Genomic DNA, 25526 nt, shown 5'->3' on the forward strand with positions numbered 1-25526 from the left:
CTGGGCTTGGTCACTTGTTTGGATCACTGGAACAGGGTGCGGTCAGCCCTGCTCAAAGTTCCAAAAAGTAATTTGCCGGGCTCCTGGCATGGAGCTTCTAAAACCCTCGGAATTTCCCCAGTGGTAAAAGTGTCTTTATTATTCATGAGCCCTTGGATCACCCCTGAGTTTATGCTAATGAGGGGATTCACGGTGGGACCCTAGATAGCTTCAGGATGGAGACTGCTCAGCAGAAAGACCAACCACTGATGAGAAGATTGGGACTTTGAGTCAGCCCAACCTCCAGGGAGGGGAGATGGGTTGGAGATTGGGTTCAATCATGTGGTCTATGATTTAATCAATCATGCATGTACATGCCTTGTATACAAAGAAACTCCGGTAAAACTTTGGACACCAAAGCTCAGTGGAGGTTCCCGCTTGGTGAACATGTTGTTGGGATGATGAGGTGCCCTGCTTCCCTGGGGAGAGGGCACAGAAGCTCTATGTTCAGGAGCCTCCCAGCCCTAGCCCTGCATGTCTCTTCATTTGGCTGGTCTGATTCATATCCTTTATAATAAAACCGGATTGTAAGTATAATGCTTTCCTGCATTCTGTGAGTCATTCTACTAAATTGTAGAACTTGACTGTCAGGGTTGGGGGCTGGCCCAGTGGCACAGTGGTTAAGTTTGCATGTTCTTCTTTGGCGGCCAGGGGTTCACGGGTTCGGATCCCGGGTGCAGACCTGGCACCACTTATCAAATCATGCTGTGGTAAGCGTCCCACACATAAAGTAGAGGAAGATGGGCCAAGGGTGTTAGCTCAGGGCCAGTCTTCCTCAGCAAAAAGAGGAGGATTGGCAGTGGATGTTAGCTCAGGGCTAATCTTCCTCAAAAAAAAAAAAAAAAAAAAGAAGAACTTGAGGGGAGTTGTAGGAATCCTCTGGATTTGTAGCAGTTAGTCAGAAGTATGCCCAAGGTCACTTGGTGAGAACGTGGCAGTGAGCATGGTTTGGGTAAGGTGGGCAACATTCACTGCCCTCTGTCCTGTCTCTTCTCTAAGTGAGAACAATAGCAAATGAGACCATTGAGAATAAGTGCTGAAAGGAGAACAGAGACCACCAACTCTAATCCTCTTGTTAAAGAAGAAAATTGAGGGCTGTGCCAGGGAAGTACCTCGTCCAAAGCCACACATAGTAAATTTGTCACAGATCTAAAACTGAAATTTGAGTCCACTGATGCTCAGTTTTCAGGATGGCTGAGCAGGTCTGCTGCCTTTCCCATGAATGAGGGGTCAGAGTCCAGCTCTATGCACAAACTTCCATGGGATCTGATGGATCTGAAGAATTTCTTCATGGAGACAATAGGCATTCGAGTTGACTTTGTAGCCCTAGTGATGAGGTGCATGGCATCATCCATATTCCCTCTACCAATGACTCTGCCGTGGCAACCTAGTTGAGGCAGAGGCTGCAGAACCAAAAGGCTAAGGATGCTCTCCATAGCAGGTGAAAAGTCATGATACTCTGTCTCTTTCCCTGCATCATTCATTTGGCTATTCATCCCTCATCCATGCATACAACCTTTCAACAAAATCTGCTCTGAGTGTGATCCCTGCCATTGTGGAGCTCCCTGACTGTTGGGACAGACAGATGTAAACAACAAATTAAGATACAAAGTGTAGTAAAGAGATAACCTAAGCATTATTGGGAAACCAAAGAGGTAGTGTCTAATCTGTTTAGGGCAGAGGAAGGCAGAGAGGGCAGAAAAGGCTTCCCAGAGGTGGGATCCTGTGTTGAGTCTAGACAGATGAGTAGGAAATATTCAGGTGAACAACAACAAGGAGGAAATGCATTCCAGGATGAAGGAATAGCCCAAGGAAAGACACCTCTGAAATTGTATGGATAATATGACCATTTATTTAAAAAATATTTATATTTATTTACATGTGTATACACATGAAAGGGGTTACACATTAAAATGTTAACTATAGTTATTTATGGTGGGATTATAGATGATCTTTTAGAATTTCATTTTTTATTTTCTTCCATTTTTATCTTTCTTTTTTCAGTAGTGAATGGATGTCCTGCGTGAAATAAAATAATAATAAAAGTTTTTTAAAAAGCTAAACCTTTTTCATAGGAGCTGTTCTTTTGTTATTGAAAGTCTCAAAGATGGTAATGAAGGCTTTTGTCAAGGAAGACTTTCTGCCAGGTTTGGAAAATTTTATTTCACACAGGCTTTCAGAAAAGCCTTTATATTAGATTTCTATATATAAACAAAAATCTCCTACAATTTGAAGAAGCAGAAAAGTTCATGAGCAAGGATGTTGAAACACAGCTATTCATTCAGACATTCATTTAATAAAAATGCGTCATGTATCCCTTTGAAGGTCCACAGATGCTTCAGGCAAGAAGATCCCTTCAAAAACAGGCCGTATAGACAAAAATGAGCATAAGACAAGGCAGAGAAGGCCAAGGGCTGGGAGAGAGGTCAGCTGTGGTGCTGTGGGAATGGTGGGAGTCAGAGAAGGAGCGATAATGGGCTTTCATAGATCTCCACACCTTCTTCCATCAGCATTACCCAAAAAGATAGCAAACACCTACAACAAAGTGGGAATTGCAACCCAACACATTAGTGGGTCATAAAATCAGTTTAAACAGCCAAGACTAGAAAATGGGTTTTTTGTGTGTGTTTATGGAGGTCTACTTATTTATTTATTTTTATTGGAGTATAATTGACATATACCATTAAATTAGTTTCAGATGCACAACATAATGATTCAATATTTGTATATATTGTGAAATGATCAGCACAATAAATCTAGTTAACAACCATCCCATATATAACACAAAGAGTTTTTTTTCTTGTGATAAGGACTTTTAAGATTTACTCTCTTAGCAACTTTCAAATGTGCAATACAGTATTAGTAACTATAGTCACCATGCTGTACATGAGGTCCCCATGAGTTATTTACTTTATAACTGGAAGTTCGTAACCTTTGACTCCTTTCACCCATGTCACTCACCCCCTACCTCCCACATTTAGTTTGTTTTTTTTAATAAGTTTTTCTCTTATAATTTCAGATTTACAGATAAGTTGCAAGGAAACTTCAGAAAGTTCCTGCATATTCTTCACCCAGCTTCCTCTAATATCATCATCTTACATAACCATGGTACCTTTGTCAAAACTAACAGATTAACATTAATAATCTCTTATCAATCTTATCAATTAGTTATAATATTAATAACTAAACTATAGATTTTATTTGGATTTCACTTGTTTTTCCACTAATGTGCTTTTTCTGTTCCAGGATCCAATCCAGGATACTACATTGCATTTAGGAGACTAGTAAAAAGTCAAATTATATAGAAAATATCAGGGTACATTGCACAGACTAAGGATAAGTATTATTGTATGAAACTTGTTTCCATTACATACGTAAGGTGTATTCCTTACTGAAGGTAGCAGTTAAAAAAAAAAATGAAAGGGAGAGACACAGTCTTAGAAGACGGCTAAGAATTCAGCATTCTTGCCATTATGGAGATTGATATTCTAGTGAAAAACCAAACCAAACCAAACACTTGTATATAACAGTGTAAACACTAGTGCAAAGTCAGAAAATGCAAAATGACATAAGGCAGAAGGACTAACAGTCAGAGGATAGAACAAGGTAGAGATCCTTTCATTCTCGCTATCCTGATGTGCTCAACAGCCTCGCCCTTTGGAAAAGAACAGAACTGGCCCTTTACATGCTGCTGAGGTGGCTGGAATTCTTGGATCAACCTGCTGAACAGAATGCGTTGTAGGATAGAATGCACCACACGTAGGACCTGAGCCCAGCACTGCTCTCCCTAGGTCCTCTCCCAGGCCCAGCTGTGCCCTTAGAGAATGAATTGATGGTTGTGAAAGCAGTTGGTAAAATGCAGTTGATAGATGCACTTTGAGTGTGTTGCTTTCGGAGCCTCACTTTCCTCATCTGTAAAATGGGACATGACTCTTGCCCTGGCTCCCTCACAGGGCTGTTGAGAGAAGCAAGTGAGAAGAGAAGTGCTTTATAAATTGTTAAGGGCTGTACAGAGCTATGTAAAAATTATGATTTCAGATATGACTTTTCATTGGTATTATTGTTCTTTGGATAGTAAACATTCTGAGAACAAGGATTATACTACTAGTGCCTATCGCCATGCCCAGCCCACAACAGACCATCATGGCAGACTCATCTCTATGGAGAGATAAGGACCCGGAAACACCTTCTCCCCGCTGGACTTGCAGATGTTCACCCGGTTCCCCCAGCCAGCTGATGAAGCTGGATCAGCTCCCACCGACCCTGCAGACTTGGGTCTAAGCCTGGACCTTTCTACCCTGCCACCCGGAGGGCCTCCTCAGTGGCCACTGGGACTGGTTCTGGGGTCAAACCATTCATTTTCATTTTTATTTTCATGTCTCGTTTAAGAAAATATATTAGATTATCATTTTTAAAACACACAAACACATATATGAAAAATACTGAAAATCACAACCAACAAAGCAAATCTTACCTATAATTCCTGGCTTTAAAAAATTATATAAAGTGTATATAAGTCCCCTCACCTTCACCTTTCCAATCTTTAAGGGTAAGCACAATCAGCAATTTTTCCTATACTTATACTGACATATCTTTTACATCCATTTTAAAAGACAAAAAGTGAGATCACATCACACAGACTATTTGCAGCGTGTTTTTTTGCACTCAACAACATATCAAGGACATCTTTTCAGCTGAGTACATAGAGGTCCATTTAATTCCTTTTAATGCCTGCGTAGTATTCTGTTGTATGGATGTATCATTGATTTATTTAATTAGTCACCTACTGATGAATATTTAGAGTGTTTCCAGATTTATGTAGCTACAATGCTGCAATAAACATTCTTGAACTTCATGTATTTGGCTATTTTTCTCTTGGTGTGATAGACCCCTAAAAGTGGTATTGCTGCTTTTAATATTAGTAGATGCTGTCAAAGTACCTTCCAATACGTTTACCTCAGTTTACACTTCCACCAATAGTGTATGAGAATGTCCATTTCCACACTTGATTGGCATTATCAATCATTTTAGGGTTTCTTGAATGAATATTCTTAAACCCATCAAACTGAATGTGGCAGAAAAGATGGACTGGGTCACTCAACACCCAGTCCAACTGCTTTCTGGCCTGTACTGGAGGCTGGAAAACTAAAGCACATTTCCCAGACTTGTTTCCAGCTAGGGTCCACAAATCAGATGCACTCTTGCAGGACTTGAGTTCGGAACTGACTTAAGTGGGGAGAGGGCGGGGCACACGGCAACCATTTGTGCTGGTGTGAGTGCAGTGCAGATGGCGGGGTTCTGGAGCCAGCTTCCTTCAGAGAGACTTCCCGACTGTGGTAAGGCCACAGCTCCCTCGGTGGTTCCCACCAGTAAGACTTGGGAGTCACTCCTGAAAGCTCAGCCTGGAGTCTTTTTCTTTAGTACTCCTAATGATTCCTCAAGTGATTTCATACCCTGGGATAAATATTTTCATGTTTACACTATCTAGAAGGGATCCTATGAGCTTTTTTCGTCTTATTTCCAATTGTGTGACACTGTCAAATTATTAACCTCTCTGAGGCCCGCCTTCCTTATCTGCAAAAAGGAAATAATAATACCTATCTATGGGGATATTTTCAGGGTTAAAAGGAATGATGCTTTCAAAGTGACTGACTCACTCTGGGTTCAACAAGGCTCATGAGTGGTGGGTGCTTTCTCTCCTCCTTCTTTTTAGGCTCACCCCTTCTATAAGACCCAGCTCAAATGCCATCTCCTAATACCCATGGGCAGGCAGAGTTATTGCTGTCTTTTCTGGGCTCCCACTACATTTAATTAATTCCTTTTACAGGTCATAACATGTTGTACTGTGACTTATTCATATATTCGTTTATCTCTCCAACTAGCTTTGAGCTCTCTGTAGGCAGGGTGTTCATGATCCATCTCTGTATTTCCAGAATCCAGCCTGACACAGAGCAGAGGATGAGTGAAACGTCTTGGCCAAAGGAATTAGCCCTAGCCCAGTCTCACTGCACTCTTCAGTTCCTATCCCAGAATAGGGAGGCATTCTGTATGCTTCTCCGAAGTTCTGACAGAAGTGAGACCCTCCACAACACATGCTACACTGGCTTTCCCTTTCCCCTGTCTCATTCCTGTTTCTTAGGATCAACTCCTAAATAAACGACCTGCCCAAGTATTTATCTCAGGCTCTGATTTTCGGGAAACCTAAAGTTAGGTAGTTGGTACCAGGAGTGATCCCAGAGTAAAGACCTTCAGGATGGGATTCTGGACTGAATCATTCACTCATCATAGGACAACAAGGACTCTGTTGTTGGCAGTAAGTTGAGCGGTGATAGCTCCTGACATGCTGTGCTGTCACAAGAACCAAGCCCTTGACCTGCGGTAGACTGGAAGCACGAGGGGAAGGAACACATTAGATTACGCAGCAGCTCTAGCACAGGGATTCTCAACCTTGTTTTTCTTTTTTTAATTTTAAAGACTGCCCTCCTAAGGAGAAAAATTAAATTAAACTTAAAGTGCCCCAGGTGGGGGGTGGTCAAAAGAGGTGAAGGTGGTCAAAAGGTATGAACTTCCAGTTATAAGATAAATAAGATCCTGGGGATATAATGTACAGCATGGTGACTACAGTAAACAAAATTATTTGGTATATTTGAAAATTGCTGAGAGTAGATCTTAAAAGTTCTCATCATAAGAAAAAAATTTGTAACTATATGTGGTGATGGATATTAAGAAGACTTAAGGTGGTAATTATTTCACAGTATATACATGTATCAAATCATTATGTTGTACACCTAAAACTAATACAATGTTGTATGTAAATTATATCTCAATAAAAAAAAATAAAGCATCCTTGGCCAGAGAAATTAAATACTAAGGAATAAGATTTAATCAAATAGAGTTGAGCTTTGGAGGCTACAAAGCTCCATTGTAATATCTAATATTTTTTGTCCACCAAAGGACAAGTTTTCACTTCCTTGGGGGAGATATTGCCCCCATTGAGAATGCATGCTCCAGCACTTGAATGGTATGGGGGCAATGTTAATTATAATTTTGTGGAATTGGCTTGATTTTGTTAACTATCTTAAAAGCCTTGAAGAAACAGAATTTCAGGCTCAGTTCATCCACCTATCAATTCAGGAACAGGTATGAAATCCAGAAGACCTCCATGGAGCATTATTTAAAAACTCTTTTCCTGCAGCTGGAGAGCAGACTCTGCGGAAAATCAGGCCCAGAATGTAATAGTCAGGGTGGCAGAGATCCTTTGACGGTTCTCACATGCTAAAGTCAGGGTTCTCATAGGTAAGGAGTTGGACGCTGAGGCCTGGGATGGAGATGCGTGCGTGGATGCCACTGAGCAGCTTGTACCTCTAGGAAGTAGCCCTCTCCCACTTGTTAGCATAGAGCAGTTGCTCTTGATCTGAGACTGTATTAGCTTCCGATTGCTGCTGTAACCAATTATCACAAATGTAGTGCCTTAAAACACACATCATTATTTTACGCTTCTGGGGTTCAGACGTCCGAGATGGGTGTCACTGGGTTAAAAGGTGTTAGTGGGGCTCTGTTGAATTCTGGAGGCTCCAAGGAAGGATCAGTCTTCTTGCCTTTTCTAGCTTTTGGAGTTGTTTTCATTCCTTAGCTGGTAGCTCTTTTCCTCTGTCCTCAAAGGCGGAGTGGAGAGCTTCTCACATTGAATCACATCTCACATCTGACCTTTTCTGTAGCCTAACTGACCTCTTCTTCACTCTTCTGCCTCCCTTTTCCACTTTTAAGAATTCTTGTGATTACACTGAATCCATCTAGATAATACAGAATAACCACCTCATCTCTAGATCCTTAATTTAATTATGCCTCGGAAGTCCCTTTTGTCATGGAGGGTGACATATTCACAGGTTCTGGGGATTGGGATGTGAACATTTTTAGGGAGCCGTTACTCTGCCCACCACAGAGATCATGTAAAAACAGTTCAGCTTAGAATAATTTGCTGGATTACGATCTTGGGTTAAGTTATTTAACCCTCTGTGCCTCAATTTCCTCATCCATAAAATGGGGGGGGATAACAGTAGTCTATCCCAAAGGGTTGTTAGAAGTGTAAAGGAGATAGTGCTTTAAACAGTATCTGGCACACAGTAAGTGCTATGTGAGCATCAATTAAATACATTTGTATAACATTTTGATTCTTACTATGTGTCAGGCACTGTTGTAGATACTGGGGATATGGATAGGAACATGGTTTGCTCTCGAGGGGCTCAGGGAATCAAATACCCAAACACTGTTACTACACAGTGTGTTACGTGCCATAAAAGGCAGGGAAGTACTACAGGATTACAGCAGGGCGAGGCTTAGAGAAATTTAAGAAATATTAGTCAAATAAATTAATGAACATGACGTTAGAGCTGGACTTTGTAGAATAAATAGGTGTTGACCAGTGAGATAAACAGAGGAGAGCTCAGAGACATGGAGAAACGTGTGTTCAAAGAACATTAAGTAGCATTTCAGTGTGGCTGGAGCAAAAGGCACACAGGGTGAGACCAAGCTAGAAAGGCTGCTGTAAGCACTGAGGCGGCACAGTGCCAAGTTAAGGAGTTTGGACTTTATCCTAAAAGCAACAAAAGCCTTTCAGAGTGTTTAAACAGTATTTAAATCTGATCATCAGATTTGTGGTTTTAAAAGGCTACTCAGGTCACTAGTAAGAATGGATTGAATTTGGCCACTGAAAGCTGCCCCAGTTGTCCAGGTGGTCTTGAGGGAACTGAAGGGCAAAGACTTGAGAAATATTTAGGAGGCTCTACAGGACTTGCTGACCAATTTGATAAGAGCATTGAGAGAGAAAGAATGGGGCTACGTCCAGATTTCTGGCTGAGGGGACTCCTGGATAGTGGTCCATTCACTGAGGCCAGGAAGTAACACGACTCGCAAGTATGGGGGAAAATGGTGATAGGAATAAGCCAACACTCCAAAGGGCTTAATAACTAAATTGTAGTTACTATTATCTTGGAAAAACTGAGGCTTGGAAAGATCAAATTAAGGATACCCGGGTACTACTTATTATGGAGAAATTGTGGCTTGGAATGTTAAGATCCTATTACTAACGTTTCCATGCTGGGACCTGAAGCAAGCCTATCTGATTCCCTCAGCCACTAACGGCGTCTGTTCTGGACTTGTGGAATCTGAAGTACCGCAGAGTATGCAAGCGATGCTGTCCAGGTGGCATTGGGAAATACAGAATCTGGGCTCAGGGGAAAGGTTTGGGTTGAACGTACCCTCAGTGGTAGGAGAAAAACAGGGAAGGGAGCCCATCTATTTCCGTTCAAGACAGTTCAAACCTCCATTATCATTTCTTTGTCTCCCCGCCCCTCGTCCCACAAAGAAAACAAATAGTGTAATAAATGTGTGGCTCTGAGGTCATAGCAGATGAGGCAGTCTTCAAATTCAGCTCTTGGCAAAGAGCTAGCGGATTCGCAGTGCTCTGTAACGTGAAGAGGACCACAAGACCAGGGGGTTAGCCGTCCTCCTCGACCACTAATGCCCCCAGATGTCGCCCCCGAACCCTCCCGGAGACAGACCCTGTCAAACAGGCCTAGAGCGGTAGGGAGCGCGGGGTGAGGGGAGAGACGCGGTAGCCATGACGTCACGCGGTAGCCGGGTGATCCCCCAGCCTCTGGCGTCACGCGCCGATGACGTCATTCAGGGCGCTCCCCTCCCCCTAGCCGGGGTTGGCCCCGCTCACGTGGGTCTGCCCGGCCCTCCCCGCCCCCTCCCACCTGCGGGAGGCGGGCCGGGCTCGGCGGGCGCCGCGGCCTCGCGGGGGAGGGGCGGGGGCCCGAGGAGGAGGTCGGGTCGGGCCCGCGCGTACAATAGCTCGGCTGCAGCTGGAGCCCGAGGTGCTGGCGGCGCAGCAGACGCCCCGCACGGCTGCCCCCGCACGCCCCCTCCCTGTCTTGCTCCACAGACGCTTCCCGTCGGACTCTTGTTCCCTCGTCACGGAGCCCCGCGCGCTCAAAGCCCCTCAAAGAACTCTCTGTCTCCCCACCGCCTCCCCTAGAGGCCGCCCGAGCCCCCTCGCGTCCCCGCCCCCGCGGCACCCCCTCGGCCGCGTCGCCAGCTCCCCCGGCCCCTCTCTCGGTCGCCGATCCCCGTGTCCTGAGGGGACGCCCCGGCTCGAGCGGGGTGGGGGAGGCGGCGGCGGCGGCGGGAGGGAGAACGTGAAGCGGCCCCTCGCGCGCTCCCTCCCCGGCTCGGCCGCCGCCACCGGGTGGAGGAGGAGGAGGAGGAGCCGAGGAGAGGAGAGCCCAGCGAGCGCGGAAGGTGAGAGCCGGCCTCCCGCCCGGGACTCCCAGCGGCGCGAGCGCGGGGTGAGGGGCCGGGGGCTGGCCGCTCTGTCCGACCGACAAAGGCCCCCCGTGCACCCCCGGCGCGGCCGCCCGGCTCCGACGCTGGGGACCGCGGGCACCCTGCGCGGGCGGGGGAGGGGCGGGGAGCAACGCCCTCCCGGACTTGGCGGCCCCCAGGCGCTCGCCCCTGGCCGCGGCGTCCGAGTGCGTGCGCGTGGAACGCCCCCCGGGGCGGGCCGGGGCTACCCGGGAATCCACTCCTGGGAAGTCGCGCCTCGAGAGTGCTTGAGTTCTGCAGCCCTACCCCATCCCCGGGCAGCTCCGCGAGTCGTGGCGTTAAGCAGGGGAAGGAGAATTAGGCTGTTTGATGTTCATTATTCCATTTCAGAAGGCATTGTTATAGCCTTTACTGTCTTCAGTGTTTTAACAGCAAAAAAAATGCTGGGAGTGTTTTGGAAGAATACTTGAGAAGTTCTGGGTGTTTGTGGGTGCTGGGAGCAAAGTGCTTGTTGATGTTACACCCCTTGGATAACTGTCTTGTTTTCCTCCCCAGGACTGTGAAAGGTGAAGGGAAGTGGGGTTAGTGCTATGGTTACCAATAAAAATTCGATTTCATTAGTCTAGCCTTTAAGAATTGTTCCTGAAAAGTCTTTGATTTTTCCTACTGTGTCTTTGGGCTCTCTTACAACTTTGTCGGGAGCAAACAGCGAACAGTACACAGTGCACAGACGCCTCGTTGCTCCTACCTGGTCACTTCATCTACTTCCTGTATGACCTTGAGCAGGTCACTTCCAGCCTTAAAGTTCCAGGAGTTTGCATTTATGCCCTAGAAACAGGTATCAAGCAGCTACTCAGCTTTCCAGGCTCCACTGAAGAACGCCCCGCCCCCCCTCCCCACCGTGAACTCTTTGCTGGCAGCCGCCAAACTCCTCTCCGGCAAAACTGACTTCTTATTGGGGCCCTCAGAGGCCTGGGACGGTTTCTACTACAGCACTTACAATGTTTATTTGTTCCTATTTGGGAAATCCTAAACCAGGTGCACGTGAAATCCACTTCACCTCAACTAGAAACTCTACTTCTCCAAAAGGGCTTTGGGAACGTAAACCCTGAACCATTCCCTGAAGCTTATCTGTAACCTTACCTATAGGGGCTGGTGGGTCTGTCTGGTTAATTTGCTTATTCGGTAGTTCATTGACCCAGCATTACTGGAGTTTGCAGAGCTAGTGTGTTGCAGGTCTCCTGCTAGGACTGTGGGGGCTATTAAGACATTCCCTGTCTTCAAAGGGCTCAAAGTCTAGTGGGTGAGGTAGACAGGTAAACAGTGAAGGCCTGCCCTAATCTCTGGGGGCCTCCAGTTGTACAGGGAGTAGGATGCAATAATTGAGGCTGCTGGACCTGCTTTACAAGTCTTGTCCTGGCCAAAGTGAGTCCTGCAGGGAAGGTGGTGACCTGCCTCTCATTTATAGGACAAAAAGCTTGTTCAGTTCAATTCGATAACATTTACTAAGCACATGTTAGGAAGCCCTGTGCTAGGCTTGGAGGAAGCAGTGCTTTCTGAAAGGAGGCCACTATATATCTGGAGAGATCTTTGTAAGATCCAGAGAGACTGGCATCCAAAACCCGATCAGACTTTTTCTTCCCACCCCTGACGTTGCCTAAAGATAAGTTTTCAAACTCTCTAGCGTGAATAAGAAGCTCTTTAGAGATTAGACTACTGCTTCCCTTTGCATCTTCACTTTCTGTAACTCCCCTGCCCTCCTCTTTCTCATCTCTGCCTTTGCACTGCTGTCCTTTCTGCTCGGAATGCCGGCCTCCCGCCTGCTACCTGCCTGTGGATAAGTGCTTGTTGGACCTCTGGGAAGCAGTCCTGTAGTCTGTTCCCCGATTACCTCCATAGAATGAGGTGCTCTTCCGTCCTGTAGTTCATGTACATACCACTCTCAAAGCTCTCTGTGGTCCTCTATTGCAATTATTTGAGTTTGTGCCTGTCTTTTCATTAACCTGTGAATTTCTTGAGGGCAGGATCTGTGAAGTTTTAGTGCCTAGCAAAGTTCCTGGCACTGAATAAATGTTTGAAATGCATGAATGTGTGATTGAAGAAGCAAGTCAAGACGAGATAGAAGTTACCTAATCCTTTGGTTTAGAACAGTAGTTCCAAGTGTTGTGCCTGTACCAGCAGTATCAACATAATCTGGGAATTTGTTAGAATTGCAAATTATTTGTCCCATCCCAGACCTACAAATGAAAAACTCTGGGGTTGGTGCCCCAAACCCTCTGCTTTAACAGGCGCTCCAGGTGATTCTGATACTTGCTAAAGTTTGAGAACCACTGTGTTAAAAGATCTACTTTTGATATGAACACCTTCTTGCCAGCTCCCTCCCTCCTTTTCTTCTCATTGCACTTACTGCTTGACATTCCATCCCATCCCATCCCACTCCACCCCACCCTACCCCACCCATCCGTCTTTTGCCACTAGAATGAAAGCTTCCTCAGAGCAGAGAATTTTGTCTGATTTGTTCACAACTTTAATTTCAGTGCCTAGAATAGTGGCTGCATATAGCAAGCACTCTGATATTTGTTGAATGAATAACATGTTCTTGTCTCATTTGCTGCTAGCTGCTACATTGGGGTTTTATTTAAGAATAGTTTTCAGAACGAAGAGGAACCACACTTCAATATGCAAATCCCAGTGGATTCTAACATTTTTGGGGATTTATTTTAGACTGAGGTCTTCTTCCCTTTTATGTCTGTCTTTCTCCACCAAAGTTGTTTTTTGCTCTTCTAGCCAAGACCTGAAAACTACTGGTGAAATATTCTAGGCCAAGATTGTTTCTTGGGAATTTGCAACTTGGTTTTGCAAGTCTAATAAGCACCCTAACTTTTGAGGCTTTTAACTTGAAAGTCTCTCTTCTGGATCTCCTATGGTTTTTTTTCTTTCTCTAGTGATACTTGAAGCCATACAAGTACCTGTTGGACTCCACGCAAGGGTTTCTCTTCCTTGTAGAGCTCTTGAAATATTTCATTTCTTCCACTTTCTTATCAACCTAAGATACCACATCCAGTTTTTTTCCTTTCTTAACTTCCCTTTGGGAGATTGGCTTCGTTTGTTCATCCGTTTATTTCTACTTATTCAGTCCTTCTTTACCATGTGCCAGGCCCCATCTGAGACAGGATGCTCCAGTATACAGAGGATGTGGTTGAAATCCGTAAGGAGTTAAAGATATTGCAGTATGGTGTAAAAAGTGCTGAAATGAAGGGATAAAATAGAGGGATTAAAAAAAAAGTGACAAAGATAGGAGAAAGCTTTCCTAATTTTTTTCCCCTCAATTTAGGAATAGTTTATCAAACAAGCATCATTTTGATAAGAAGATTTTTAAAAAATTTTGAGTAAGGGGCCCGCTCAGTGGCATAGCGGTTAAGTTCCTGTTGCTCTGCTTTCGCAGCCTGGGTTTTACCGGTTCGGATCCCTGGCGCGGACCTATGCACTGCTCATCAAGCCATGCTGTGGCAGGCATCCCACATGTAAAGTAGAGGAAGATGGGCATGAATGTTAGCTCAGGACCAGTCTTCCTCAATAAAAAGAGGAGGATTGGCAGTGGATATTAGCTCAGGGCTAGTCTTTCTCCAAAAGAAATTTTTTTTTTTGGTTAAGAGATCTGTGGCATTGTTGGGGAAAACTAAAACAAAAATCAAGGATTGGGAGTTGCTAATTTGAGACAGTTCTCAATTCTTTTGCTGCTGGTTTTAATGAATTTTGCTTTCCCCCTTTTGTATCTTTCTAACTCATAACCAGAAAGTAGGAAAAAGACTTTTTCTTTATAGTAAAGGGAGAAGTTTAAGGTTATCAAAAGAATATACTGTTTCATAGATGTCATTTTAATTCTTAAGGACTAAATTATAATTTAGGGTGGGGGGAATAATGAAACCTTGAAAAAGTCAAGACCTTAATTTAGTCTCTGTATTACTGTATGATTTTATGGAAGTAATTTTCTCTCTGTACTATTTGTCCCAACTGTTGTAAAATGGACATAATAACAGTTGCTGTGACTAGCTTACAGGGTTATGAAGCAACTAAATAAAATATTGAATATAAAGAAACCTTTGAAAAATATGATTTATTAGCTAGTTGTTAGGTAGTGGTAAACTTATGAACAGTAGGTTACATTATTGAACACCTGTTATGTACCAGACACTATGGAAATGTTTTCTCCAGTTTTCAGAATAAGCATGTAAAGTGATTGCTAGTATCTCTTTCATGGATAAGAAGGTTGAGGCTCAGACCGACGAAGGGAGCTTGTTCAAGGTTTTGCTGAAAGTAGGTGGCAGATCTTAATTCCAGTTCATAACCACCTGATACCAGCAGTGTTATTTTCTTGCCCAGGCTGCTTTAATTTTTTTGTATAGAGCATATAGGAATATTTTGCAAGTATATTGCTGTGAGAGTTAAAAATTTTCTTCATTTAGCCTGTTCTCTTTTTTGTGCATAGAAAGATTGGTGAAGACAGATTTACATGCGTTTACATTTATCATTCATTCAGGAAGAAGAATAACATCTTCCCCTGGTGTTTTTTGTTCAGTATTCACAACTGCCCTCTGAGATAGATATTTCCATTTTATGAGTTAGGAGACAGAGGATCATAGAAGTCTTGGTTTGCTCAAAGGCACATCATTAGCAGATGAAGATATTGGTTTAAAATGACATTTTTTGAATCTAAATGTAGTACTTTACTTTTGCCACTATATCATATGACCTTTTAAAGTCTGTCAAACTAAACCTCCTGGCACTGAGAAATGTCCTTTTAGTGCTTCCTCACCTCTTTAGCCTCTTCCCCCTAAGAAAATCCTGATTGAAGTCCACGGTTTGAACGAGAAAAAAATAATTGTTGATAAAACTCTATGTCAGATGGTCGTAAGATTGCAGACTTAGAAGATAATATTTCTCTACTGAAGCTGAGAGATCAGACTTTATCCAGTATTCTGAGATACCTGAATATTCATTTCTCTTGCCATCATAAATTTATTGCATAATGTAATAACGCTTTTCTGCTCTTGTTTGTTAGGCTTTATCTGTCATGAATAACTTCCTCCGCTTTCCCGTCCTGCTAGTCTTTGAGATGGAAAAATCCTCTATGTTGCTAGGATCCTCCAGGGTGCTCCTCTCTAGGAATAGTGTAGTAATAAGTCTAGAAAGAACCAGAGGTTCATTGATCCCTCAATAATATGATTTTGTTTTGTACTGATTAATTCTCTAAAATTGGTCTAAGTCTTAGTTATAAAACATCCATTATGTCTTGACTCTTATTCATGGAGTCAGGGTGAAGTAATTTGCATGCAGCATTGGGAAATTCCTTCTTGTTTATGGGGCTTTCTTCTTCCACTTTTCCACTTCTAGCCTTCCTCAATGTCCCTTTCCCTTTCAGACTGTGTAAGTACTAACTGACGCTGGCAAGAACACTTTTCTCCTTTATGGAATTTACTTTTTGAATCTTTTGGGATGATAAATGACAGTGACAGTACTGTATGTGTGGCTTCCACCCTCACCTGCCTTCTGTATCTTCAAGACCCAGTTTTCCTTATTCTCTCCCTGGTTCCTACAAAGCCGGGATTGATGTCTTCCTCATTTGAACCCTTGTCCCCATAGTACTTTGTGTATTGCTGCAATATTATTTATCACTTTCTAGGGGAGAAGATAGAGATAGAAGGAAGAGCACTAAATTTAAAGTTAGGCAAAGGCCTGCTTGAACACTTTCTTAAATCTCAATTTCTTTGTTTGGAAATTAGAAATACCTAACTCAACAGCGTTGTTGTGAAGATTAATAATATACTTGAAAATCATTTGTAGATGTTAAGCTTACACCTTAGAGTAATTTTATGACTATAATTGTTGTAATTTTATGACTGTAATTATGTATAGCAGTGGTTTTTAATTTTGGCTATGCATTTAAACTACTTGTGAAGATGTGAAAAAACAATACAGTTACCTTGTCTCTGTCTCAAGTCTGCTTAATCAAAATCTCTTGGAATCTCTATTTTTGAAGGTTTATAGGTGATTCTGATACGCCGCCGAGGTTGAGAAGTAATGCCTTATAATAGTTTGCATAAACATCTTATGTACCTATTATATGAAAACTAATGTTTTAATTGTCCAGGTTCATTTATTGCTAAACACATGTTAAACATCAGGCCTCGTCATGGGCTTTGAAGAAACAGATGAATCATATCTGGTTCCTACCCTTAAGTTTATGAAACAGATATGTCCTTGGACAGTTATACTATATTGAGACAAAAGTGACATGTGGAGATAGACGCTGATGCTGTGTGAAGACAGAGAAAAGGCATCTGCTCCACTTGAAATGGGGGTGGCCTGGCAAGCTGCCTTAATGGAAGTGAGATCTAAGTTGGGTTCTGAGAGATGAGCAGAGGTTAATGAAGCACAGTGAGGGAGGGGTAGGAAGAGAGGGGAGAGGAAGGAGCTTCTTGGAAGAGAGATAGCAGTGCGAGGGCTAGAAGGCATGAGAGCAAGCTTGGGGAACCCTGAATAGCTTGCTACACTTCACGGACAGAGCGCAAAGTGGGGAGTGGTAAGAACAGAGAAGGCAGGGCCCAGGTGATGAAGGGCCTTTTGTATAGTGTACGAAGTACTTTCTCTAATATTATCTCACTTTATTCCCTCAACAACTCCCTGGGTTAGCTAGGACAGGTATTATCTTATCTCCATTTTGTAGAAGAGAAACAGAGGTTAATTGAAGTGCCTGCGGCTGTACAGCACAGCTGTGGTTTGAAGCCAGGTCCTTCTGACTCTTGAGCTCATGCTGCTCCATTACACCACAACTGTCTCACACCTTTATGGTGGTGTGAGGATCAGGTGAGCTCCACAGATAAATGCACAGCAATTTGTAAGCTGTAAAGTGCTTGACTGATGTTGGCTATTAGTTGGGAGTTTGGACTAAGTGACCTATAAAAGTGCTTTCAACTCTAAGATTCTGAGGGCATTTCCTAGGATTTTCCTTAATTTTTCAAATAGATTTTTTTTTTCAGGATTTGGTAACCAGGGTCCAGCAAGCTAAAATGTTGTCAGATCGTCACTCTTCCAATTTGAGTGTCTTTACTCAAACCTCCTTGTTTGTTTTTTAAAATACCTGTATGTTTCTTTTATTATGAAAGTTTTTGTTATTATTTCATTATTATGAAAGAGTTTATTATGTCCTTTCTTTTATAAAGCTTTTATTCCAGAGGGGAATACAAAGAAAAGCATGAAATGTACAAATAAGTAGAACATGTACAAATAAAAGAAATAAACGAAGGAATAACGTAGAGAATTTTGGAGTGATAAGGGGAAGGCCTCATTGAGGAGATGATGATTTTAAACTAAGATATGCAAGATAAGTAGATATTAGTAATGCAGGGAATGGGGTGCAGAGCATGTCAGGCAAGGGAGCATTTTAAATGCACAAAGGCCCTGAAAGTAGGTAAAAGTTTAGAGCTATGCTCCTCACTATGGTAGCTGCTGACCAGTGGGACTGTTGAGCACTTGAAACGTGGCTGGTTCAGATACTGATGTTAAAGTGTAAACTACATACCAGATTTTGAAGACTTAGTTCTGAAAAAAGAATTTAAAATAACTCATTAACTTTTTATATTGATTATATATTGAAATGTTACTATTTTGGATAAATTGGGTTAAAATATATTTTCAAATTAATTCTACCTGCTTTTTTTAACTTAAAAAATATAGCTACTAGAAAATTTAAGATCACATATGTGGCTCATGTTAGTGGCTTGCATTATATTTCTATTGGATAGTGCTGATTTAGCTCGACGGAGAGGAACTGAAAAAAGGCCATTATGGCTGGTGCATAGGGAGTAAGAGTGAATGGTATGAGATGAAGTTGGAGGGGCACGAAGAGACCTTTCAAAATGCTTCCCTGTGCAATATTCCAGTTAATCCTGAGAGACTGAGAAGGGATAATTAAATCTGATTTTATAGACAGAGACAATTAGGGACTGCCCGAGCCTCCCCGACCCCCATATTGCCAGAATGAGGAGATGAACCAGCACTTTTAGCACAGTGTCTTGAGTGTAAAATGTTCTCTATCATTGTCAGCTGAAACAAGCAGATAAATATTGATGAACAAATTGATTAATCCAAGTTTTAAAGTGGTTTTGAGATTGCCTCTGGGTATCTATAATATCTAAGTGGAACTCTTGGTCAAGGATTGAACTTTTCCTTAAAGAAAAAAAGTCCTTCTTGTAGGCTGACTCCTCTTGAAACTGTTTCACAGTACACTTCTTTCAACTTTTTTGTATGTTTAAAAATTTTTTATAATAAAATATTGGGAAAGGTGTATGTACATTGAGCACCCATATACTCATTATTTAGATTCTATAATAGTTTACTGTGTTTGCTTTATTACGTATCTTTTCATCCCTTAATCTATTCATCAGTCCATCTCATGTTGAAGCATTTCAAAATAAGTTGCAGACATCAGTACACTTCACCCCTAAACATTTTATAATTCATCTCATTTGTTTACATAGAACCGTACTCTTACCCTCTACATTATGGTGTTATTTGATTAATGTGTATCTGCCCTACTGGATCCGAAGCTCCTGAGAATTATTTCTCCTTAAGGCATGGTGCTCTGAAGAGAATGAGCTTTAACATTTTCCTTTTCCTTAAAATAAAAGTATCTTTTTTTTTTTGAAGATTGGCACCTGAGCTAACAACTTGCCAATCTCTTTTTTTTTCCTCCCCAAATCCCCCCCAGTAGATGGTTGTATACTTTTAGTTGTGGGTCCTTCTAGTTGTGGCATGTGGGATGCCGCCTCAACATGGCCTGATGAGTGGTGCCATGTCCATGCCCAGGATCTGAACCAGTGAAACCCTGGGCCACCGAAGTGGAGCACGTGAACTTAACCACTCGGCCACGGGGCCGGCCCCAAAATAGAAGTATCTTTTTTGCTCATTGTTATATTCACAATTCCTAGCATATAGTAGGCACTCAATAACTATTTTTTGATTGATTGAATCAAAGTAGAGCCAGCATTCAAACTGAGGTGCATATGAGTTCTTTATCAAGAACATTTTTTTGATTTTCTCAGGTTCAACAAACGTACGAGAATCCTTTCAGTGTCTGGTGTTAGGAGAGGGGAGGAGACAGGAAACCTCACAGTGCTAACTATTCAGGTGTCCAGTGCAAATATCTCTGACCTGAGTCAAAATTGAAGGCACGCCCTTCAGCTAAGGGTGTGTGGAAAATTCTTAAGCCCATCACCAGCTACTTTGCCATTCTAGGTCTTTCTTCATTTCATTTGACTTGAGGAATTACATGTTACTGAAAAATAGCATTGGATTGAGGCCCTTGTAGGCGTATTTGCCTTCCAGAGGCTCCTTTCTTTTTGCCTAAAACCATTGCATCAGTCAGTGTTCTACCAGAGAAACAGAACCAGTAGAACTCGTCTTTCTCATGGAAACCTCAGTTTTGCTCTTGAGGACTTTCACCTGATTGCATGAAGCCTACCCAGATTATGAAGCATCATTTCCTTTATTTAAAGTCAACTGGTTGTAGATGTTCACTACATCTACAAAATCCCTTCACAGCAGCACCTAGATTAGTGTTTAATTGAATAACTGGGTACTATAGCCTAGCCTAGTTGACACACAAAACTTAACTGTCATAATATTTAGGTTTTTCATTTTCTATTATAAATTACACTGTAACTTTATCTATAACACTACATATAGCTTTCTGTTTTCAAAAATTGTTTCTTCAGAATAAATTCCCATAAGTGGCAATACTGGGTCAAGGACATGAAGACCTAATGTGCTCTTGACAGGATTTAATATTTGCCAACTGAAAATACCACCGCCACCTTTCTTTGAATGATTTCTTCAGGAGTTGGGCTATTCAACTGACTTGTTTTCCATTTCCACAAACCTGGTCTTCTCCCTGTGTCTTCTAGCTCTGGAAATAGCTGCTTTTCTTCAGGGTTGTGTTCAAGTACCCCTCAGTCTCCACCTGTCACTTTCTCCCCCGCCCTTCTCCTCACCATGCCCGCCCCCGGCTTTGTCTCCACAGATAAAATTGAAGCTTCATATTCCTACTGCTAAGTCTAGGAATCTGCTTGGATTTGCAGCCGTTTTTACCTTTGCCCCTTCGTTTACAATGGAGGAAGTGATTCTCTTTCAAGTAAAGCCCTACTCCTTCATGTGCTTTTAGGTTCCTTCCCATGGTCCCATCTTAGAAACCTTGTTTCACTGCATTTGTTTTTTTTTTTTTTTGAGGAAGATTAGCCCTGAGCTAACATCTGCAGTCAGTCCTCCTCTTTTCTTTTGCTGAGGAAGCCTGGCCCTGAGCTCACATCCATACCCATCTTCCTCTACTTTATATGTGGGACGCCTGCCACAGCATGGCTTGCCAAGCGGTACCATGTCCACAGAACCCTGGGCCACCAAAGTGGAAAGTATGAAATTAACCACTACGCCACCAGGCCGGCCCCACTTCGTTGCATCGTTACATTTTACTTTCTACTGAGTTATCATAAGCAGCATTCAAATGTTCTGTTTAAAGGAAACAGTTTTCCCCTTCCCCACCAAATAAAAGCGCTCCTGAGATCTCATGTCAGCCTCTAGTTAAACCCTATCTTTTCTCTCCTTCAAAGCCAGGCTTCTTTAAATAGCTATTTACAACTTCTGCTTCCAGTTCCTTACCTCCTATTTACTTGGCAGCCTACTTCACTCTATTTCTACCCCCACCACCTCATCACAACTGCTCTTGCTAAGGCCCATAATGACCCCCATGGTGCCAAATCTATTGAAAAGAAAAAAAAGCAAGCAAGCAAAAGCTGTAGCTACCCGCCCCCCCAGCCCTTAATATCATCAAAATATTCATTTGTGATTCAAATATCATACTTTTTTTTTTTAAAGATTTTATTTTTCCTTTTTCTCTACAAAGCCCCCCAGTACATAGTTGTATATTTTAGTTGTGGCATGTGGGATGCCGCCTCAGCATGGCTTGATGAGCGGTGCTGTGTCCGCACCCAGGATCCAGACGGTGAAACCCTGGGCTGCCGGAGTGGAGCGCGCGAACTTAACCACTCGGCCACGGGGCCGGCCCCGCTTTTTCTTTTTCTTTGACAGTTTGCAACAGAATCCGGATAAGGACTACACAGAGAGATTGATTGATATGTCTTTTATGTCTTTTAATCTCTGACTTCCATCTCAATCTCTTTTTTTCCTCATTCAGTTTGTTTGTTGAAGAAACCATGTTGTTTGTCCTATAAGGTTTCCCCTTGTCTGGATTTTGCGTCTTCCTATTACAGTTTAACAAGTTCCTTGGTCCTATATATTACTTGTAAGTTAGTACCTAGAGGCTTGATCAGATTCAGGTTTTTTATTTTGTTTTTTTTCCATGACCACTTCATAGGTATTGGGGTGTGCTTTCATCAGGAGGCTCACCATGCCAGATGTCCCTCTTGGTGATGTTAGCAGCCGTGGAATTTCCTTTTCATTCTCATCTTACTGGACCTTTCAGTGTATTTGCCCTTCTTGATTACTCCCTCTTTAAAATATTCTTCCTTTGCCTTGTGTGATAGCACTTTCATTGTTTCCCTCCTACCTCTGACCATTCCTCAGTTTCTTTTGTTGCCTTTTTCTACCTGATTTTAATGTTGGAATTTCCCAAGGGAGAGTTCCCCTTCTCCTCTTACACTATACTCTCTTCCTCCTTGATCTCATTCATTGTCCTACTTTTGGATATCTATATGCTATATATATGCTGACGACTCCTGTATTTTCCCAGATATCTCTAGCCTAAACCTCTCTCCTTAACTCTACAGCCATCTATCTAATTGCCCACTTGATATTTCCATGTTGAGGTCTTACACTGTCTCCTTAATTTCCTCTAAAACCGCATTCTTGATCTTCTCCCACAAACCTACTTCTCCCCTGGTTATCCTTATCTTAGTATGGCGTCTTCATTTCCCTGGTTGCTTGAATCAGAAATTTAAGATTCATCCCTTATGCCTCCTTCTCTCTTATACTCCCTTTGTGCTCCACCTCCAATCTTGTCAATTTTACTTCCTGTGTATTTCTTGAATCCATCTACTTTCTCCATCTCTGTTGTCACCTCTCTGATCTGAGCTACCACCATCTCTACCTTGGACTACTGCAGTAATCTTTTAACTGAGCTCTTTGCTTAAAACCTGTAAAGGCTTTTTGTTTTATTTAGGAGAAAATATAAAATCTTAAACATGATTTATAAGGTTCTGAGTGACCTGACCCTTGGTTTTGTTTCTCCAACTTCATCTTGTGCCACTTTCTATATCAATGGCTATGCTTCAGAGTAAGGGCATTTTTTTTCTTGTTGTACAAAATTTGAGAAAGTCTTTCTTGCCTCAGGGCCTTTACACTTGTTCTTCTCCCCTGGTATGCTCTTCTCTGATTCTGGCTTCTTCACAAGTCTGCCTTCTCTCTCCCTTCCTCTTTTAGTAATGAAATATTGAGTATCTGCTATGAGCCAGGACCTCTCTAATCTGAAGAAGATCCCCAATATTATCCCTACAGTGCTTTGTTATTTTCTGTAATGGCATTTGTAATCTATAATGCTATACTTATTTGACTGTTTGTTATATGTCTAGACTTTTAGCTCCACAGAGTCAAAGATCATGTCTCTCTTGTTCACCATTGTACCCCATCGCCTAGTACAGTCCCTAGAACAGTGAGTGTTGTAAATGTTTGCTGAAGGAATGACCTCATGCTGTCAATCCAGTGGATTATCAGCCTTGTCAGTTTTAATCTCTGAAGTTTTTCTCAAATTTATTTTTATTTTTCTATCCTCTCTGCTCTGGTTTAGACTATAATAATACTTTCTCTAGGTTTTTAGTTACCTCTTAACTAGTGTTCTAGTCACCAGTCTTTCTGTCCGCTTATTCATCCATTATTCTGTATGAAGTAATGTTTCTAATCTTCTCACTGTTTTGCCCAAAAGCCGTCAGTGTGTCCCCATTGCTTCTAGGATAAAATATAAATTAATTTGTTATTCAGGGGACTTTACAATCTGTCCCCACCTACCTCTTGAGCCTCATCTCTCCTGACCCTACTCTGTCTCTCTAAAAGGACTGTTTTGGTTTCATTCGCTTTCACGTCATATCAGTCTGTTCCCTCAGCCTGGAATTCCTTTATCCTCCATGCTATTAAGACTCTTCATTCTTCAGGATCCAGCTTGGATGCTGGTTCTTCCATGTAGGCTTGCAGTCCTCATCCGCCCGTTCAAGGTTATAAATTCCTTGAGGGTATGCTATAGACTGAATGTATCTCTCCCAAATTCATACGTTGAATCCTAATGCTCAATGTGATGATATTTGGAGTTGGGGCCTTTGGGGGGTGATTATTTCATGAGGGTAGAACTCTGATGAATGGGATTAGTGTCCTTATAAAAGAGACCCCAGAGAAGTCCCACTCCCTTTCTGCCATGTGAGGATGCAGCCAGAAGAAGGCCATCTATGAACAGGAAGAAGGTCCTCACCAGACACTGAATCTTCTGGCGCTTTGGTCGTAAACTTCCCGGTCTCCAGAACTGTGAGAAATAAATTTCTGTTGGTGGTAACCCACCCAGTCTATGGTATTCTGTTTCAGCAGCCTGAATGGACTAAGACAGGGTGGTACTTTGTTTCATTCCTTGCTATATACTCAGCATCTTGAACAGTGTCTGGCATGTAGAAGGCTTTCAATAAATACTTGTTGAATGATTGAATAAAATAATTTACTTATCCACTTACTAAGCAAATATTTATCAAGCTTTTTAGAGTTTCCATAGCACTCTCCCCATTGTTTGCACTATAACTAGATATATAGAAGTTCATTTGTTTTACCTAGAAACTGATCACCTTTAAAATTAGTCCCCGCTCAGATATCCCTCCCTGCTTACCATTGGGCTCTCCCTTTGTCAGGAAGTGCCTTCCTAATGGTGGGATAATTAACATCTAACAGTGCAATGCAAATTGATTCTAAAATGAAAACCAAAATTTCTGCAAAACATGAAGAATTTTGTGAATTTGAATTAAAGTGATATTGGAGAATGACTTGAACTACACACAAAAAAAATCATTGACAAGTGAGGATTAAGTAAAATTAGACCAGTTTAAAATTGAAGGGGAAATTAACGTGAGTAATGACATAATAGGAGATTCACAGGACAATGATTTGAGTAACAAAGGATTAAGAGAGACCTTTGGGAAAAATTGGTGAGTCTCTTGAATATTTTTACAAAATTGATCCTGTTAATGTGTTTTGAAAGCCAAATGTGAAGTGATAGATGTTCTTTGATTTAAGAATTACCTTAGTGGCAATTATAACTTAAATTTTGTTAAGAATTACAAATTTTTTAAAATATTTATTTTGATAAATTGAAGGCCCAATCAACTTCTTTTTTGAATTTACTAGGAAATTTTGGTCCCTCATCAATTAACTTAAATGATATTTTTAGATATTACTTACCCGCAGATAGCAAGAATCCCTCTGTATGTACTTGCTCCCCTCATTAGACTTAGTTCCCCAAGGTTGAGGATTGTGCTTTATTCATTATATGTATGATGCCTAGCTCAGAGTCTGGTACATAGAATATACCTATATAAATGCACAGGGATAGGAAGAAGTGAATAATAATAAAAGGGATTTAGAAAAACTCCTTGAAAAGGTACTGTTTGGTACAGAGCTTTTATGGCAGGTGAGTGAGTGGGGTTTGGTGGTTATGCTTTGTTAGGTCCAAAAGGAAAACCTCTCTTATTCTTCCTTTTGCCAGTTCCTGCTTAGTGTGTACTTTAATATTCAGAGTCTGTTCTCTGCCTCAATAGCTCTTGTTCTCATTGTAATTCTTCCTGGAGTTTGAGATGGAAATGAGGAAGGTTTTTGGCTGCTGCCTGGGTATCCACATTCATGAGAACTTAGAAATACAGAGGGGCCAAATGCCATGCCTGACCTAACCGGATGCTGGTCAGCCAGTCATTGCTTTCCTGCCTCTCCCTTTGTTCTCTGTGCCTCCAGCCTCCTATCTGCTGGAGGTTTGTGCTACAGCTGTTTATACCAATTAATATAATGCTAATGTGCCCTTACCGAAGGCATGGGAGCACATGGTCCCAGCTGGTGCATAAGAACTGTTA

General features: G+C 42.1%; 1 protein-coding gene across 6 annotated transcripts in view; it reads left to right on the forward strand.

Moving 5' to 3' along the window:
- The first annotated feature begins 9415 nt into the window (after positions 1 to 9415).
- PAK1 (p21 (RAC1) activated kinase 1) overlaps positions 9416 to 25526 on the forward strand; it is a 133868-nt gene continuing 117757 nt past the window's right edge. The window contains exon 1 of one of the 6 annotated variants that reach the window (XM_070625805.1): positions 9416 to 9621. The gene's annotated coding sequence lies outside the window, so the exon portion shown is untranslated. Of the gene's footprint in view, positions 9622 to 9817; positions 10342 to 25526 lie in introns of those variants that run through there. The other 5 variants (XM_070625794.1, XM_070625803.1, XM_070625795.1 and 2 more) reach the window with 5 other exon arrangements.

The sequence above is a fragment of the Equus przewalskii genome, chromosome 6, assembly GCF_037783145.1.
Source record: "Equus przewalskii isolate Varuska chromosome 6, EquPr2, whole genome shotgun sequence".
NCBI classification, from domain to species: domain Eukaryota; kingdom Metazoa; phylum Chordata; class Mammalia; order Perissodactyla; family Equidae; genus Equus; species Equus przewalskii.